General features: G+C 47.0%; 1 protein-coding gene across 8 annotated transcripts in view; it reads right to left on the reverse strand.

The window, feature by feature from the left end:
• LOC148030353 (uncharacterized) overlaps positions 1-16,712 on the reverse strand; it is a 347,980-nt gene that overhangs the window by 144,014 nt on the left and 187,254 nt on the right. The gene's annotated exons all lie outside the window — the stretch shown is intronic.

Raw genomic sequence — 16,712 nt, forward strand, 5'->3', positions numbered from 1 at the left:
GAGCACTTCAACTCCTATTTGAATTGTGGACAATGGAGCTACACATCATATCATTCCTATAGCAAACATTTTCTATTCCTGAGCCCCTGCAGCCGGGTGGGTTCATGTAGGAAACAACTCCTCGGTCAAGATTCAAGCTCAAGGTAGCATCAGTTTTGCCATTGACAAGGGTATGGATCTGGCTTTGCTGGACAATGTATACCATGTCCCCCAGCTTGGAGTGAACTTCTTATCAGTTTAGCAGCTTTGCCAATTGGGGTGAGCAGTTTTCTTTACAACGATCACAGTCGAGATCCTTGACTCTCAACTGGTTTAGTGATTGCTCGCGGTGAGGCACAGCCTAATGGCCTTTACCACATGACACACTTTCTCACCGAGCCGACAGTCGAGTGCTCTGTGTTCCACAGTTTCCAGGCATTAGCCACATCTCGAGAGCCTACGAACAATGAGCATCTTTGACACTTTCGCTTAGGGCATATTGGTTATGACTCTCTTTATGAGTTATCCCACCGTTAGCTGGTTGAGGGTCTTCCACACCTAAAACTAGCTCGCAATGTCAGTAAAGCATGTCAGCTCGGAAAGCAACACCATACCCCATTCCCTCAGCAGTCCACACATCGTGCTGCGGAGCCTCTTAGATTGATTCATGTTGATCTTTGTGGGCCGACATTCACTACCGCCTTAAATGGCGCACTGTACTTCTTTTCCATAGTGGATGGTCATTCTAGATACATGTGGGTGTACTTTCTCAAGCATAAGTCAGATGCTTTTACCTATTTTTCTACTTGGGTGCTACTGGTTCATAACCAGATTGGACATTGTGTTGATTGCATGAGGAGTGATAGCGGTGGTGAGTTTCTCTCCCACGAGTTTTCCAAGTTTCTACTGAAGCATGGCATCTCTTGCCAGCTCACCTCTACTACCTCCCCCTCTCAGAATGGAATCGTAGAGCATAGGAACGGGGCAGACATGGAAATGTCCCACTCTAGCTGCTAACACTTCGGTGTACATCCTCAACCGGTGCCCGTTGAATGTGGCTCTTCTTCAGAAGCTCCCGTATGAGGCATTTTTTGGCTCTCAGCCTGTCATTTTCCACTTCAGAGTCTTGGAGTGTCGTGCCTACATACTCGCACCTGATAATAAGATAGCAAAGCTCATTCCCCAAGCTGATCTCCTTATTTTTGTTGGATATTCCTCTGAAGCGAAAGCCTATCGTTTGTTCAATCCTTGGACAAACAAGGTGATCATTAGGAGGGACGTCATTTTTGACGAGAGGGATATCATGCGATCCTCTGCACAGGATTCCACTCCTATTCCTCCTTCCGCATCATCAGAGATCGTGCCTACTGAGCCTGGTCTACTTCTCGCTCCTGACATTACTGCAGATTCTTCATCTCCCAAGCCCCCTCCGTGAGATCCGTTACCTCGCTGATACCAGTAGACCATGCAGGATTTAGGGATCCTACCATCGGATTCCACTCCGGAGGGACCTAGAAGATCTGCCCAATTTGCTCCTCAGGCTTCATTTGTGTCGCTGTTTACAGCCAATTACATAGCGCATTTTGAGCCGGATAAATGGTAAGAGGCTCTTCAACACCCTCAATGGCGAGAGATCATGGAGAAGGAGCTAGAGAGTATTGACCGGAATAAGACTTGGACATTGGTGGATCACCAAGCTACAAGAAAGTCATCGAAATAAAGTAGATTTCCAAGCTAAAAGCTGATGGGACTTTAGATAAGTACAAGGCTCGCCTTATTGTGCAAGGGTTTCAACAGAAGTATGGCGTTCGTTATGAAGAGACCTTTGCTGCTACCACGCGGTTGACATCTTTCCGGTTGCTTCTCACGCTAGCCACTCACCATAGTTGGCCAATATATCAGATGGATGTCAAGAGTGCCTTCCTGAATGATTATTTGGAGGAGGAACTCTATATGGAGCAGCCACCGGGATTTCCTTCAGGGAACCCAAGGGATAAGGTATTCCTAAGTTGCGATCTTGGTTCCATAGGATGGATGAGTTCTTACGAACTCATGGATATCATTCTACCCCTTATGACCCGAACTTATGTGTTCGATCTACTGGAAAGGGGGTCAGCTATATCCTACTATATGTTGACGAATTACTCATCACAGGCTCATTTCTTTTTGCAAATAAAGTGTGGTTAATTATATTACTTCAAAAAAAAAACCCTAAATACAAAGAAGTGTTCATGCTCAACAGACTGGTTGGAGCTAATGCTAAGTCACAGATATATCAAGTATACAAGCCTCTCAAGGGGGTCTAGGGGGGATGGGGGCAAGAAACCATGGAGGGGGGGGGGGTGTATCACCATCTGGGGATGCTTGCCTGCACCATGAAGAATAGGTCCTCACAGCCCCAAGTGCGCATGAAGTGAAAACGGAGCTTCTGACGAGCTCGAGACTTGCCCTGCATATGGTCCCATCAGCCACGAAGGGACTGGATAATGGAGGTCCACAGCTCTACCAAAGTTGCCTATACTAAAAGTCTCTCCCCGCCAAAAACTTCCTAACACCACGCCTTCCAGATGTGCCATCCAATAAGACTCCCTACTACGATCTCCCATACCTCAGAGCGGTCTACTGTGGGCTCCAGTACCTGGTGAATGGGTAGAGTCTCCAAGCCGACCACTATGCACAACCCAGCCTCAATGATGAAGATCGTGTCTTGCATCCCAACCTCATACAAAAGGTTTCAACAGACAGCTCCTAATGAGATACATCCAAGGCTGGGTGCTGTATAACGGAGAATGCGGCATGCTCCTCTCCACATGAGCTGCGCCGCCTCACACGACCAAAGGCAGTGCTTTGGAGTTTCCAGAGACTGATGTGGGCAACCTTTATAATCTCCATCCTGCATCTGGGCTAACCAACTCCCCACCACCAGGCCTTCATGTGCCAACAACCATAAGAAATACGATACCCTCATCGGCCTCCAGTTGTCCCATAGGCGGTGCCAAAAAATCCACCGGAAAGCATCCATGATGTTGTGCTCCACCTTATACCTGTTACGCGAAGGCGCCCAGTCCATGTCCTTCTACATCAGTACGTGTTTGCCAGTCTTGGCTATGTACTCCAGGAACCTCGGTGGCTTCTTGGTGACCACAGTGGCCAGCCATAGCCAGTCTCTAGGGTTGCACTCCAACTCATTAAGTGGCCTGCTCTCCCATATCCAAAGGTGCCACTTCCAGAACTCCTCCCAGAACACATAAGGGTCCAGACGCCATGTCTTTCCCTAAAGGCCAGCATATGCTGTAGATTTGATCCGCACCAAGTGTTTTTCCATACTAATTAGACCCTACCACATACTTCATTATAAAGCCTCAGAGTACCTCCATTGTAGATTATGCTTTTGTTTTCACGTGTCCATTAAATGCATGTAGACTATGTTACAAGGTCTGCTAGTGTTATTATTATCACCATAGTCATTTAATGCAACTATTGTTCTATTGCAAGCTAATGACTATTAAGAGGTGTTTCACATGCACTTTGATGTTTACATACTTTCATGAAATTTTAATGCCTTGATGACTACAGATCACATGAGCAGCCTCTCCTTGCTCTCTAACAAACTGCTTCTCTCTCACAATAGTTGGAATAGACTCCACCAATCCCTAAAAACGTTTGTTCCACTTATATGGGCAAGTTTTACCAAGTGGTAACCTTCTAATCCCATTTTTCACCGTTATCCAGCTTATTAAATTAAATTTTAGAATATTAATTCTGAAAATTAATTTATAATTATTCTACTGTTCAAAAAATTAATTCCACCACTCAATAATTAAATTGGCTGGGCCAATTTTTCTTCCAAGTATCCTTGAGCAATTATCGACCCTTAGATTGATATTAATTAATTAATTAATGCCTAGTCTCTAATGTCACCACTAATATTAGTGGCTAATAAATTGGTCTAGGCAAAAATCTAACATTGGGAATCACCTAGTACCTATTAGACACAACTTATTACAACTTTTGCCTTTGGCAACAACTGATATCTCAAGGTCCTAAGTCTCACACTGTGAAAAAATTGAACATTTGATTTACTTTTAATCAAATGCTAAGCAAAGTAATAAAATTTCACGTCCTCGTGACATGGCCAATAACACACACTAGTGTGCAGTGAGACACAGTGAGAGGGGTGAATGGCCGTAATGTTCAACTTTACCTTTTCATGGCCAAGAGACTAGTGTGGAGAGAAGGGACAAGAGGTGGTAATCATAAGCAATTTTTGAAATTTTTTCATATGTGAAAAGGGCCTCTTCTCTGTAATGTTCGATATCAAGAGTTGTTTTAGCTCCAAAGGCACCGCATATCAAGGGGCTGAAAGTTCCTTGCCCCCAACTGCACCTAACTTGATACTTGGCCGTCTGAGTGCTATCACGGCCATGTGGCCAAGGGGTTGGAGACCATGATCAAGGGGGTGTGACGAGACGTTGGATTGGCCTCACAGATGACTCATTTGTCCATTATGTTCGAGCATTGGAGTGAATAAATGAACAATAAGAGGCCTAGTCCACAGATTAGATAAAGTGCCCTCTAGGACTATGGTGAGGCTCTTTGAAACAAAACACAAACGAATAGAATTTTTGGAGGCCTTGTGGCCTTTATTAACAAAAGGGCTTTGCTTTTTATTTTGTCTTCTGAGGAGTGGCCGATTTGCTGATGATGGAGATGGTCTTAGACCTCAAGGCCCTTTTGTCCTCTTCCTTAGTCAGTTCTTTCTCGAATAGTTCTAAAAGGTCGTTTACTCCCTCTCCCATCCTGTCCCTTCAATTCCAAAATATCCAATATCATTTGCCCAAAAGCAGGAAAGCAACAACCAAATGCAAAAGCCAATAATAAAAGTGAAGACTACATAATTCAAAAAGCTATAAATCACTATCACCCCACTTGCTTTCTCAACTCCTTAGTGTCATATCCTTGGTACTTGTGCTCTCTTGTGGACTCTAAATGCATCAAAATTATTATCTTTATCTAAGTCTCCATTTTTTGCCATCTCTCTCTTGGGTTGCCAACCATTCTGCGTGCCGTTGTCTAGCTGTGCTGTTTTCATATCTTGCTTTTCTCACTTCATATATTGCCCTACTTATAGATTCTGATTGAGATGTTTTGAACTTCTTTTCTTTTTCCTCGTATCGTATCTCTAGTCTCCTATACCACCATTCAAATAATTGCCTCAGAATTGGAATCAGTGATGCCACCTCCATGATCAGTTGGCTTTTGAAAAGCACAGCAAGCTTGCCAGTGAGATCTTTCCATGCCTTGAGTTGACCATATTGCCAAACTTCCAATCCATAAAAGGAAATGGAAATAATAAAAAAGATCACCTGAACCCTTCTTCAAGATACCAACTATTGGAGTTGGAAAGAGAATGAAGATTGCACGAAGATGGAGAGAAAGAAATATAGAAAGAAAGAAAGTCATATCTGAATTGAACACCACTTTTATCGATCAAGTGGTGGAGGCTTTGGACCCCAATTTAGATGCTGAGGAGGTGAAAGAAATGGATCCATGTACTAAGATGGCCGTCCCTTGTTACAAAGTTCAACCCGATCCTAATGCACAACTATCACTCGAACACATCAAACATGCTTCTAATGCTTTGATGGAAGACCCTAAGGAACCTCTGCCAAATGATCACTAGCCATTCTTCTATGGATGGGTCACATCTACCACTGGGGAATTACAAGATTTAGACTACAAACACTTGCTGAAGTTTGCTAACGTTACTGGGAGATTATGTCTAGCACAACCCCATGAGACCTTTCATGTCTAGGATTAGGATGATGTTTTGGAAGCTATTGTGGATATGAAGACAGTGTTGCATTCATTTTTTATATTTTATGAAACAGGGGCTATCCTTTTCTTTACAGTTCGAATATTAGTACTTTCATGGATTTGCACTAGTTGAACTCCCGTCTATTCGTGATTGTGTCACGTGTGGAAGAAATTTTTGTGGAACCATAGGCCTTTTATGAAGTAATGTAAAATCATCCACACTCCATGATAATCTCTAGGTCAAACTCTCTTTGTTTTTTGATCATTGCCTTGTTCATGTTGTACCTTGGCAACCATTGGCTAATTTTCATTGCTTGCTTCAATAGCAGTGCCATGTGTGGGTAGAAGTGAAGCTTGCCCTGATGTGTACTGGCCTATGCTAAAGGAAGCTATGGCAACTACTGGTATGATCTTGGTGCCTCCCAATTTAAGAGCCACAAATCATAACCACGTGGTATTATGGGATACCTCTCACAAGAGGCCTAACTAGCTGCGGTTAAATTGCTCTAGCATGCCGTCATTGCCTTTTTGTTTGAAATGGAGCACTTTTGCTAGCCATTGTTTCTCTTGTGGGCAGTTCAAGCATTTTATGGTTGCATGCCTAGAAAAATATGTAGCTCCAGAGGCTGGGAGTGCCCATGACATTAATGAGGATCGTATGGTTGATAGTATTCTGAATGATAAGGCCCTTGCCGTGATAAATGCAAACAAGGCAAAAAAGCCTATGCAATCTTTGGATCACCCGGTGGGTGGATGTACACCCTAAAAGAAGCAAGAAGAGTATTGTTGACTTTTCAATTGCTATGCCTAGTCTTTCCCAGGATTCTCTATGTACCTATGTGCAACAAAAAGATAAGGCCCCCATGGCACGTCCAATTAATGACACGGTCCCTTTTACCCCTTGGAGACCTTCTGCAACGAAAGCTTCTGTGGACCACTTTAAAGATCCATCGGCAAGACTTGCCTTTGACACACAAGGTAACATGATTACGCCATGGGATCGTTGTTATCCAAAGTCTGTCCCAAAAAAGGAAGAGGATCCCTCTACTTTAAAATTGGCAAGTCAGAGGAACTCATTGTAGTGGTGGCCGATTTTCTCAATGAGGGAACTCTTATATTGTTAGCAGAAAAGGTTAAATTGAGGCAAATTCAACCTTGGGTTTAATCTTCTTTTTTTGAACAAATATGAAAGTTGCCACTTGCAACGTGAGTTGCATTTGCTAACGTAGTATGCAGCATCACATGTGGCGCATTTTGCATGATAATCAATGGGATCTTTTATATGTTTTTTAGCATAAAAGTCACGATGATGCAGGCAAGATTATGGACTACCATGGGTTTTGCTTGTTCTATGCAAGGGGCTTTGCATAACATTACTTTTTTTTTTTGCAAGTAAAATGTGGCTGATTATATTACTAAAAAAAACTAATTACAATGGAGTGCTCATGCTCAACATACCAGTTAGAGCTGATGTAGAGTCACAAATACATCATGTATACAAGCCTCTCAAGGCGGTCTAGGGGGGATGGGGGCAAGAAGCCATGGAGGGGGCGGTGTATCGCCATCTGCGGCTACCTATCTGCATCACGAAAAACAGGTCCTGGCCGCCCCAAGTACGCATGAAGTGACAACGGAGCTCCTGGCGAGCCCTCAACTCACCCTGCACCTACTCCCAACGACTGCGGAGGGAGTGGATGATGGAGGTCCAGAGCTCTACTAAGGTTGCCTGTATTGAAAGTCTCTCTCCGTTGAAAACCTCCTGACACCGCGCCTTCCAGATATGCCATCCAGTAAGACTCCCTATGATCTCCCATACCTCAAAGTGCTCTCCTGTGGGCTCGAGTACCTGGCGGATAGGTAGAGCCTCCAAACCGACCATTGCGCACGACTGTGCCTCGATGATGAATATTGTGTCCTGCATCCCAGCCTCATACAGAAGGTGACGGCCCTGGCTCACTGCCTACCAGCATAAAGCTCCCCATGAGATACATCCAAGGCTAGGTGCTATATGGCAAAGGACGCGGCATGCTCCTCTCCACATGAGCTGCACCACCTCGCAAGATTAAAGGCAGTGCTTTGGGGTTTCCAGGGGCTAACGTGTGCAGTGCTTACAACCTCTCTCCTGCAAGTGGGCAAGCCAACTTCCCACCGCCAAGCCTCCATGTGCCACCAGCCATAAGAAATCAAGAGGGCCATACTCCGATACTCTGAGTCTATGATCCCAAGCCCTCCCTCTGATAAATGCCGTATGATGGTCGCCCACGCCACCTTTGCCCTGGAATCCCTGGAGCCATCTGACCCTGACCAAAGGAAATTCCACACTAGGCGGCGAAGTTACACTATGCAGAATGAGGATAAGCACTAACACGAGGCAATATACTAGGCTGTCGCTAGGAGGACCTGGTTAACCACTAGGGCTCAGCCGGCTACTGAGAGGCGAGCCATGCTCCAGTAGGTCAACTTCCTCCGAATGGAATCAAGGACAAAAAGAAACTGTTGGACGGACGTGATGTCCAGTCCCACCTAGAAGCCTAGGTACAAGACCGTTTGCCCTCTCCTCACCCATCTACATCCCCGATGGATGCCCAACTCTGTGCTAGAGTCCGGGTCTGTGAGGAAACCCACCGACTTTCGCCAGTTGATTTTCTCTCCCATAGCAAGACAGAACACCTCCAAAGCCATCCTCACTCTCTCCAGCATGAACTCATTATCCTCTATGTAGAGTGTTGTGCCATCTGCATACTCTAAGTTTAACAACTTAGTCTCCTCTCTCATTGGAAGTTGGAGACCGCGTAGTCCGCTCACACGTGACCTGAGGAAATGGGACATCGCCTCTGCAAAGAGTAGGAACACGTATGGGGCGAGCTCCAATCCCCCATGGTGGCCCTCGGCCGGACCATAGGGGTGATAGATGCTCCAGGTGGTACTATCAATGCATCCATCAGCCATGCTGAGAGTCGTGACTCTGCACACTGGTAGAAACGGGCCGCCTGTTCCAGGGACCACTCGATCACATCCCTCGGAGCTCTCCGCTGTGTGGAGGAGCTCGAAAGATAATACTCAAGTGTGGGACCTCGGCACCAGCCCACCAGTTAATGTCCATCATGCAACCAGGCCACTGTTGTGCAAACAGTGCTAGTCCTTCTTCTCCCATCCACTAGGAGATATGGTCCGCTACCCGACTCTTTAACTCTTCCTCTACCTGTGTAGCCATCCACTCCCCTAAGCAAGAAGACTGAAGAAAAAAGGCGTAGTTTGGTCCATCCGGTCATGCTAGTAGATGGGCCTTGCCTCTCCTTGACTTACGAACCACGAAGATCCCCACCTCTAGAGGTAATGGGAACTCTTCGCACTCCACAACTCTCATGTAGGACCATGGGCCGCAGCGGAAGAAATCCTGTGGTAATAGTTGTGCCTGTCTTGGGAAAGTGTAACGGGCAGTAGAGGCGGATGAGTTCGGGGCTGTATGGGAGGGGGAAGACTGCTGGTGTGAGGAGGATATAGGCGTGTGTGGCTTATCACCTCCTGTGGGAGGAGGGGGAGTGGCTCTCGGGGGAAACACCTGTACCAAGTGCGGATCAGGGGGGGTGCTCAGTAGGGGTGGTGGGGGGGGGAGGAGGATCGAGGGATGGTGGGATGGACGGAGGTGCATGGCGAGTGTGGGAGGGGGCTGGTGGCCTTGGAGAGGGGGGTATGTGGGCCAGGGTCAGCAAGGGGGGGGAGGGGGAACTGTCGGATCTCAGTTGAGGTAGTCTATGGCGCGGGTGGTGGATATGGGGGGCTACGGTCCCGGCGGGTAGGGGGCGGCTGTGGAGTGCTTTGTCTAGGGGCGTCGCTCGCCCACCTGCTCCCTGCTGAAGAGGCTGGGTCTGAGGAGCTGGCTGCGCCCCCCCTACCATCTCCCTCTCTATCGTCTCTAGACCCATGTGAAGCTGTCAACATCCACCTGCAGGCCTGTCGGTGGAGCCACCTTGGCTCCAAAACGCGTACACACTGTTGCCTGGTGCCCAAAGTCGTGGTAGCGCAGGCACTGCCCTGGCTGCCCCGTCACAATGACTTTTCACTGCCACCCGTACCTTTGGGACTTTTGCTGCTGTCACTGCATCTGTGAAAGACGCGAGAAGAACAGTGCCAAAGAGCCGTCCAAAGTCTTCCACCAACTAGCAATACTCTACCGCCAGCCCCGGGAAAAGAAGGGTGACCGGGTGCCGAAGAAACCTGTTATGGAGTGCAAATGCCTCCACAGTAAAGCCACTATACCAAGGTACCATGTACATGACCCCTTTCGTGGACGTATATGGTGAACTGCCACGTAACTTGCGAACTGTGTCTACCGACCTGAGCCTAACCATGAAGATCCCTTGGCCCATTAGGACCGCCTCCACGATCTACGTTGTGCGAATGCGCAGCATGGAGTGAAGCCAATCCCAAAGCTGGGCCCCGGCTGGGGAATGTCCTACTACCTGACCATAAATCGTTGTTTCCTTTAGCTCCAACTCCTTAACTAGGACGGCTAAGAGCTGCTCCTCGGAGAGGATGACACGCAAGGCGTTTGACTAGGGGGTACTCGTTGAGTGCGCCGGCGTCTCACCAAAGGTTTCCATTGCGTGACTCTTCTGAGAAAACTACCAATCATGTCGCGATGCTACCTGAGGGGAAAAGTTGCTGTAGAAGAGGGAGAAACTTTGGGGTGGGGTGGGGGGAGAGGGGGCCAGGGAGAAACAATGGCGAGGGGGAGAGGCTGCTATTTTCGGCAGTTGGGGGGAGTGTTGGATACCGCCGACGGGACCGCAATTGCAGACGGAGGCAACGCGCCGGAGGGGGCACTAGATCAGAGGGTAGCTTAGTAGGGGGAGGGGCGCCCACCGAATGGCGAGGAAGGTCGAGTAGGCGGATCAGGCGGCCAAGTCTGTTGGTGGGGGGGGCGGCGAATTGTCGGGGCGGAGGGGAAAGGCGGAGAACTGGGCTATCGCGAGCCGTCAGGATGTGTTGGTTGGGGGGGAGGGGGCCCGCCAGCTGACGTAGCAGCGCCAGGATCTGCCGGATGCAATCGGACGTGGCGGGGGGGGGGGGGGGGAGCTAATAACAGTGCAGATTGGGATGATAGGCTAGTATTCTTTGCCAGGGGGAATGCTTGTTTACATAGTGAGGGGGAGTGTTGGACACCGCGGTAGTCCAACTCGCGTCTATTTGTCTGTCCTGATGGTGTCTAGTTTTAGTTAAGCACCACTCAGTTTTCCCTTATGACAAGAAGAGAGGGAGCCCAGGCCAACAGGCAGAAGAAGAGAGGCACGTTCAAGCCGGGGGGGAGAGCTAACGGAAGGTGGGAAAGCAAGCGGGCGTGGGTGAGCCAGAGACCATGCTAGGGGGGGGCCACGCCAGGGAGCAACGCTCCCTGAGGAGGGGGAGTCGGTGGGGGGAGTAGACGGAGTAGAGGCGGGGGGAAGTAGACGGAGTCGAGGCGGGGGAGGAGGCGGAGTAGAGGCGGGGAAGGAGGCGGAGTAGAGGCGGGGGAGTAGACGGAGATGAGGCATGGGGAAGGCGGCGGCCAGTCAGTACGGGGGAGAGAGCAGGGGAGTAGACGGGGCAAAGACAAGGGGGAGGGGAGGGCATGAATGATGGCGGGCGGAGCAACAGCAGCATATGCGACGGCAGGAGCGTAGGTAGGGGCAGGAACCTATGCCTTGTGAGATGTCTGGCCAGCCCTCTTCTGTTTTGCATAACATTACTTTGGTGTGCTCATGGTCATTCATAAGAGATTTCAGCCAATCGTGATCAAGAATGATGTGTATGGTCATTTTCTAGTGCTTGAAATCATGTTTGAAGGGGAGATCCTATGGATGGTGGGCCTATATGCATAGAATAATCCCTTGTTTAGATGTGGTTTGTGAAACATACTCGCAACCTATTTAGCATTTGAAAGACTAGGTTTGTTGATGGGAAATTTCAACATGTCTATTGATGCATTGCAGTCTACCTCTAAGCATTTGGTGATGGATGCTCCAAAGAGTCATGTCTTGCATGAACTTGCTTTGAATGTTCTTGAACAAGATCTTTGGTCATGGCTCTACCATCGGATTCAGGATTCACTTTTCACTCAGCACAGCATATCACTACATGGTCTAGACTGGATTCCTCTATGTCATGCATGATGATGCCTTCATGCAGAGATCTTGGACATGCAAGTCTTGGAATGCTATGCCTTGTTAGACCATTTTGCCGTGTAGTTTGAGATGCTCACATAGTCAGTGGTTCCTTTTGCACAGTTTCTAGGAAAGTTTTCATTATGCTTCAATTCGTCTTATTTGAAGCATCTATTTTCAATGGTTGTATGGGGCAGCTACTTGATCGATTCATGTCTAATTCCCAGTTAGGAGGAGCTCGCTCCTTTGGACAATTGATTGGTAATGTACAAAGGGTCTCTCGATAATATGGCATCCATCATGCATCCCTTTGCAAACAACATTGACAAGTGCCAAAGGAACTATTAGCCCTGCTCATTGCTTCTTGAGTCCCTGGATGATACATTCTTGTCCTCAATAGCTATGTGATTGGTTGATCTTATCTACCAGTTCCAATTGAGATGTTATGAGCATTGAATTCTTTGACTAACAATTTGCAAGATATCTCCTAGTAGTCTCATAAATTCTTTCAGAATATGCATCCTTTCCCTACCCGTGAGAATATGGTTAGACTACAACATCCAAATAGACACATAATTATAGATCTACACTCCATTGTGCACGTGTGTCGCAACTATTTTCTAGAGCTTCTTGGCTTGGCCTAGCACCCCTTTGAGCATATTTCTACCGCTTGTTCGGCTTTTTATACTTTGGTCCAGGACCACGTTTCATCTAACATACACGTTGCATTAAAAAGTAACATTCATGACAATGAGGCTATGGATGTCTTGTTGCACTTACCCATGCATAAAAGCCCTTGCTGCGATGGCCTCACTAACGAATTTTTTGAGACCTATGCCACTCATCCGGTAAAACCTTTGCTATAATGTGTCAACAGGTTTGGGAAAGAGGAGTTATGCCAGCATCATGAAAGGAGGGAGTCATTAAATTGATCTCAAAAGTACCATCCCCATCGATGTTGAAACACTAGAGACCCATTTCCTTGATGGACTCAATGTATAAGATTTTCTTGAAAGTATTGGCTAACTACCTCCATAGGCATCTCCCTTCCATTGTGTACCCCAATCAATATGGCCTCATCAAGCGGAAAAACATTTTGCATAATGTGTTGAATGTGTAGATGGGAATGGATTATGCTAAGCACTCTAACCAGGAGGTGGTATTAGTGCAATTGCATTTGGGAAAAGCTTTTGATTATTTGGATTGATCCTTTCTTGCAAAACTGCTGCATACTATGGGTTTTGGGCTGCATATATCTCAGTTAATCTATACTATCAGTGCTGATGCTTCTTCCAGGGTTATGTTAAATGGTGGGGTCATGACCCATACCCCCTTGCACACTCGGCCCAACAAGGCTGTCCATTGAGCCTTTTGTTTTCCACCTTGGCAACACATCCAATGCTCACCATGTTATCCCATATGGTGAGCATTGGGCAGTTGGCGGGTTCATCTCTTCCTTTTGGACAACATTCTATTGCCCAATCACTAGCAGATGACACCTTCATGATCTTGTATGCAAAGAAGGACAATATTCGTAAGGCATTGGATGTTGGGACACTATTTGGGCATGCTTCTAGTCTCCATGTTAATGCTGCAAAATCAGCCCTCATCAGCCACACTAAAGCCAACTTCCAGTCCTTGGGATGGTAGGGGGTGGTGGTGCTCCATGGCAATGTCGTTAGACACCTGAGATATCCTTTGGGTGTTGATGTTCCATCCAAATACTTGTTGGAATCAATCTCCCGAAAGATGGAGGCAAATTTTTTCATTGGAAAACACAAGTGTGACCCTTTCGTGCATCCCTCAAAGTAGCCTAGCCCATCATGCAACCCATGCTCACCTACTCTTTACTACTCCTGCCTTGGAACACCACTTCCTTGCATGCTCTTACCAAATATATCTGTTTTATGTTGAGGAAAAAGAACTCCTTGCATGCACGTATCTCTTGGATTTCTTGGAGCCCTGTCTATACCCCAAAGAGCAATGCACAAACCCATATGGTGGCTCTTCGTTGGTTGCTCTTCAAAGCAATGTGTACTAATCATCATCCTTGGGTCTTTATAGTCTGCTTGTTCCTAGAAGACCGAGGTGTTGAACATGGCAACACCAGCCAGGCATCATGGTGGCATGTTCTTAATTCTAATGCTCACTTTTCCACATCCTCCTCTATTTTGCTAAATCATCCTTTCACTTGGAATTGTTGACAGTGTCATGATTGCTCTCTTGGGATGGGAAACAGAAGGATAGGCCTAGGTTCAATCGTATGGCACATCTGGGTTTGTTTGCTGTTGTGGATGCCGCTTGATGAGCCATGGGGAGCTGAAGGGTCGTTTGGAGGTGAATTCCTTTCACTTCTCTCTTGGGAAACAGAAGGATAGGCCTAGGTTCAATCGTATGGCACATCTGGGTTTGTTTGCTGTTGTGGATGCCGCTTGATGAGCCATGGGGAGCTGAAGGGTCGTTTGGAGGTGAATTCCTTTCACTTGGAATTTTTAACGGTGTCGTGAGTGCTCTCTTGGGACAGTAAACAGAAGGATAGGCCTAGGTTCAATCATATGGCACATCTGGGTTTGTTTGCCGTTGTGGATGCCGCTTTGATGAGCCATGGGGAGCTGAAGTCTTTCCATACGGCTAGGAGACTTTTCCGGATTCCTCATGGATACTGAATTTTATGGGGCCGGATTGAAAGGTTGTTGCAGCCTATGCAGCCTTTTCTTGCACTTGACTCAGATTGGCCTTGGTAAGATTGGGAAAGGAATAGTAGAACGCAGAAATCTGCAGCAGATGAATGCTGAAATGAAGAAGGCAAATGTATACACGGGCTGTCGAATAACAATAAAATAACCAGATCAGCTAGTAAAAACTGGCCAAGTGCTGCACAAAAGCAATCGCTGAATAAAATAATGCCTAAGATACTGCACACTAAAGTATGCGTGCCACATGGCATCCTGCACAGCCTGTCTAGCCTGCCCAACTGCCCGGTAAAGCTGGAAAATGAACTGTAGACTGCATCGAGCTATCCAGACTAATAAATAGGCAATGTAACTTTGCCCAAGAGTGCTAACTGTACAATAGTAACTTGCCAATGCCTGTCCAAGGGATGAAAAAATCTCTAGCACAGACACCCTTTCCATTTTCCTCTCCACTAGCTCTGTTGTTGCATGCAAGGGAGGGAAGTCCTTAGAGTATGCATCTAAGTCTCATGGCTCCTGCTCGCTCTCCTGGGTTGCCTCAACTAGTGAACTGAGCTCTTCCATGGGCTGAAATGAAAGAGTAGGTAGGGCAGATGGCGACTGGTAGGCAGGCTGGGCACAGCAGCTTGTTGGGGAGGGGGTGCGATAAAAGATGTTTGGCAGGGTGGGGAACGCAGCAGACTGGATGGGGGGTGGTGGGCAGGATAGGGGGCAGCAAGCCGCAGCAAGGACAGGAAGTGGAAGATAGCCTGGTAGAACAGCATGCAATGATTGAGACAAGAAGTAGCAAGTAAGACAGTGGGCAGCAGTGGGGAAAGCAGGGGTGGTGGTCTTCACAGGGGGCAACATTCATGATAAGGGTTGACAGCCAGGACAGTGGGTTGTGAGCAGGAGAGGAAGGACTGTAGGGAAGAAGTGGCACGTAGGGGGAAGGCATGCAAAGCAGGTGGCAGCTTGCAAGGCAAGGGGGAGGTGGCAGGCAGAGGGAAGTAAGCCTTGCCAGCCTAGTCATCAGTCTAGGCAGCGCGCGTTGCAGGCCCTAAGATATGCAACCTTGAACATCACATTAAGCATAGCCTTTGCAAATAAATTCCATGAAAACCCCTAGAGTTATATGCCGTCCTAACTAAAATTCCATTAATCATAAGTTAAATCCTAAAAAACTGTCCTAGGAAACAAAGACGCTCCTAGCTCAAGATACTACCAAATTGGACTCCCTGCAAAGCATAAAACCTGTCCTACTACACTACTTGTGGCATTGCATGGTGCCTCCTTGTCATCTTCGCTCTTCCTCAAACTTTGAAAATGGGTCAAAGCCTATACCAAAATCTTGGTGCTCCTAGACATAGGGTCTAACATGTCTCATTGTTCACGTTCACAAGCACATCATACCTAATATATGATTTTCTATGACCTCTTCCTCGGTAATTCAAACACCATTACCATCACTTGAGGAGGAGTAGCATGGTCATTGATGTGTTTCAATGGCTCTGAAACATGTTTCATATACCTAGCGATTGGGACCTCTTTCTTCATATCTTAAACAGCATGAACATCCTTTTCTGGTGAAACCACGGCATTGTGCTATATTAATGCTCATCGTGACAATCACCTGGGTACCATGGTTCTTTTTGACAAAGGACTGCTTACAAGGATACAAGGGTTTCTAGGTGAGCATGTCTTTTAGATCTCAAGCCAGAGACTGGATCCTACACTGTGCACTTCTCTCAGAACTAAGTATTCTCCCTTATGAACTGCCAGCCTGGAAGACGTCTATGCCCGATGCTAAGTCCGTCTTCATTCAAGATCTTTGTAATGGTTTTTATCTAGTGATGACTATGGGTAAGGGGGTATGAATACAAGTAGCAAGATGATAAGGGTCAGCAGGATGTGGTACAAATCGAGAGTGATGTGCCCTCATATCATTGGTGTATAGCATATTCCCATGGCATATATCTATAAAAATACCATACACACCATGTGAGGATATAGAGAACCAAATCAAGGAGCATCAGGTGACATAGGAAACTTGATCAATTTGGGCCTCTCCAGCCTTCCACATTGTCCTCCAGCCCCACCA

Source organism: Lygodium microphyllum, chromosome 10 (assembly GCF_053477565.2).
Source record: "Lygodium microphyllum isolate KBCC chromosome 10, Lygodium_microphyllum_v1.1.10, whole genome shotgun sequence".
Taxonomy (NCBI): Eukaryota; Viridiplantae; Streptophyta; class Polypodiopsida; order Schizaeales; family Lygodiaceae; genus Lygodium; species Lygodium microphyllum.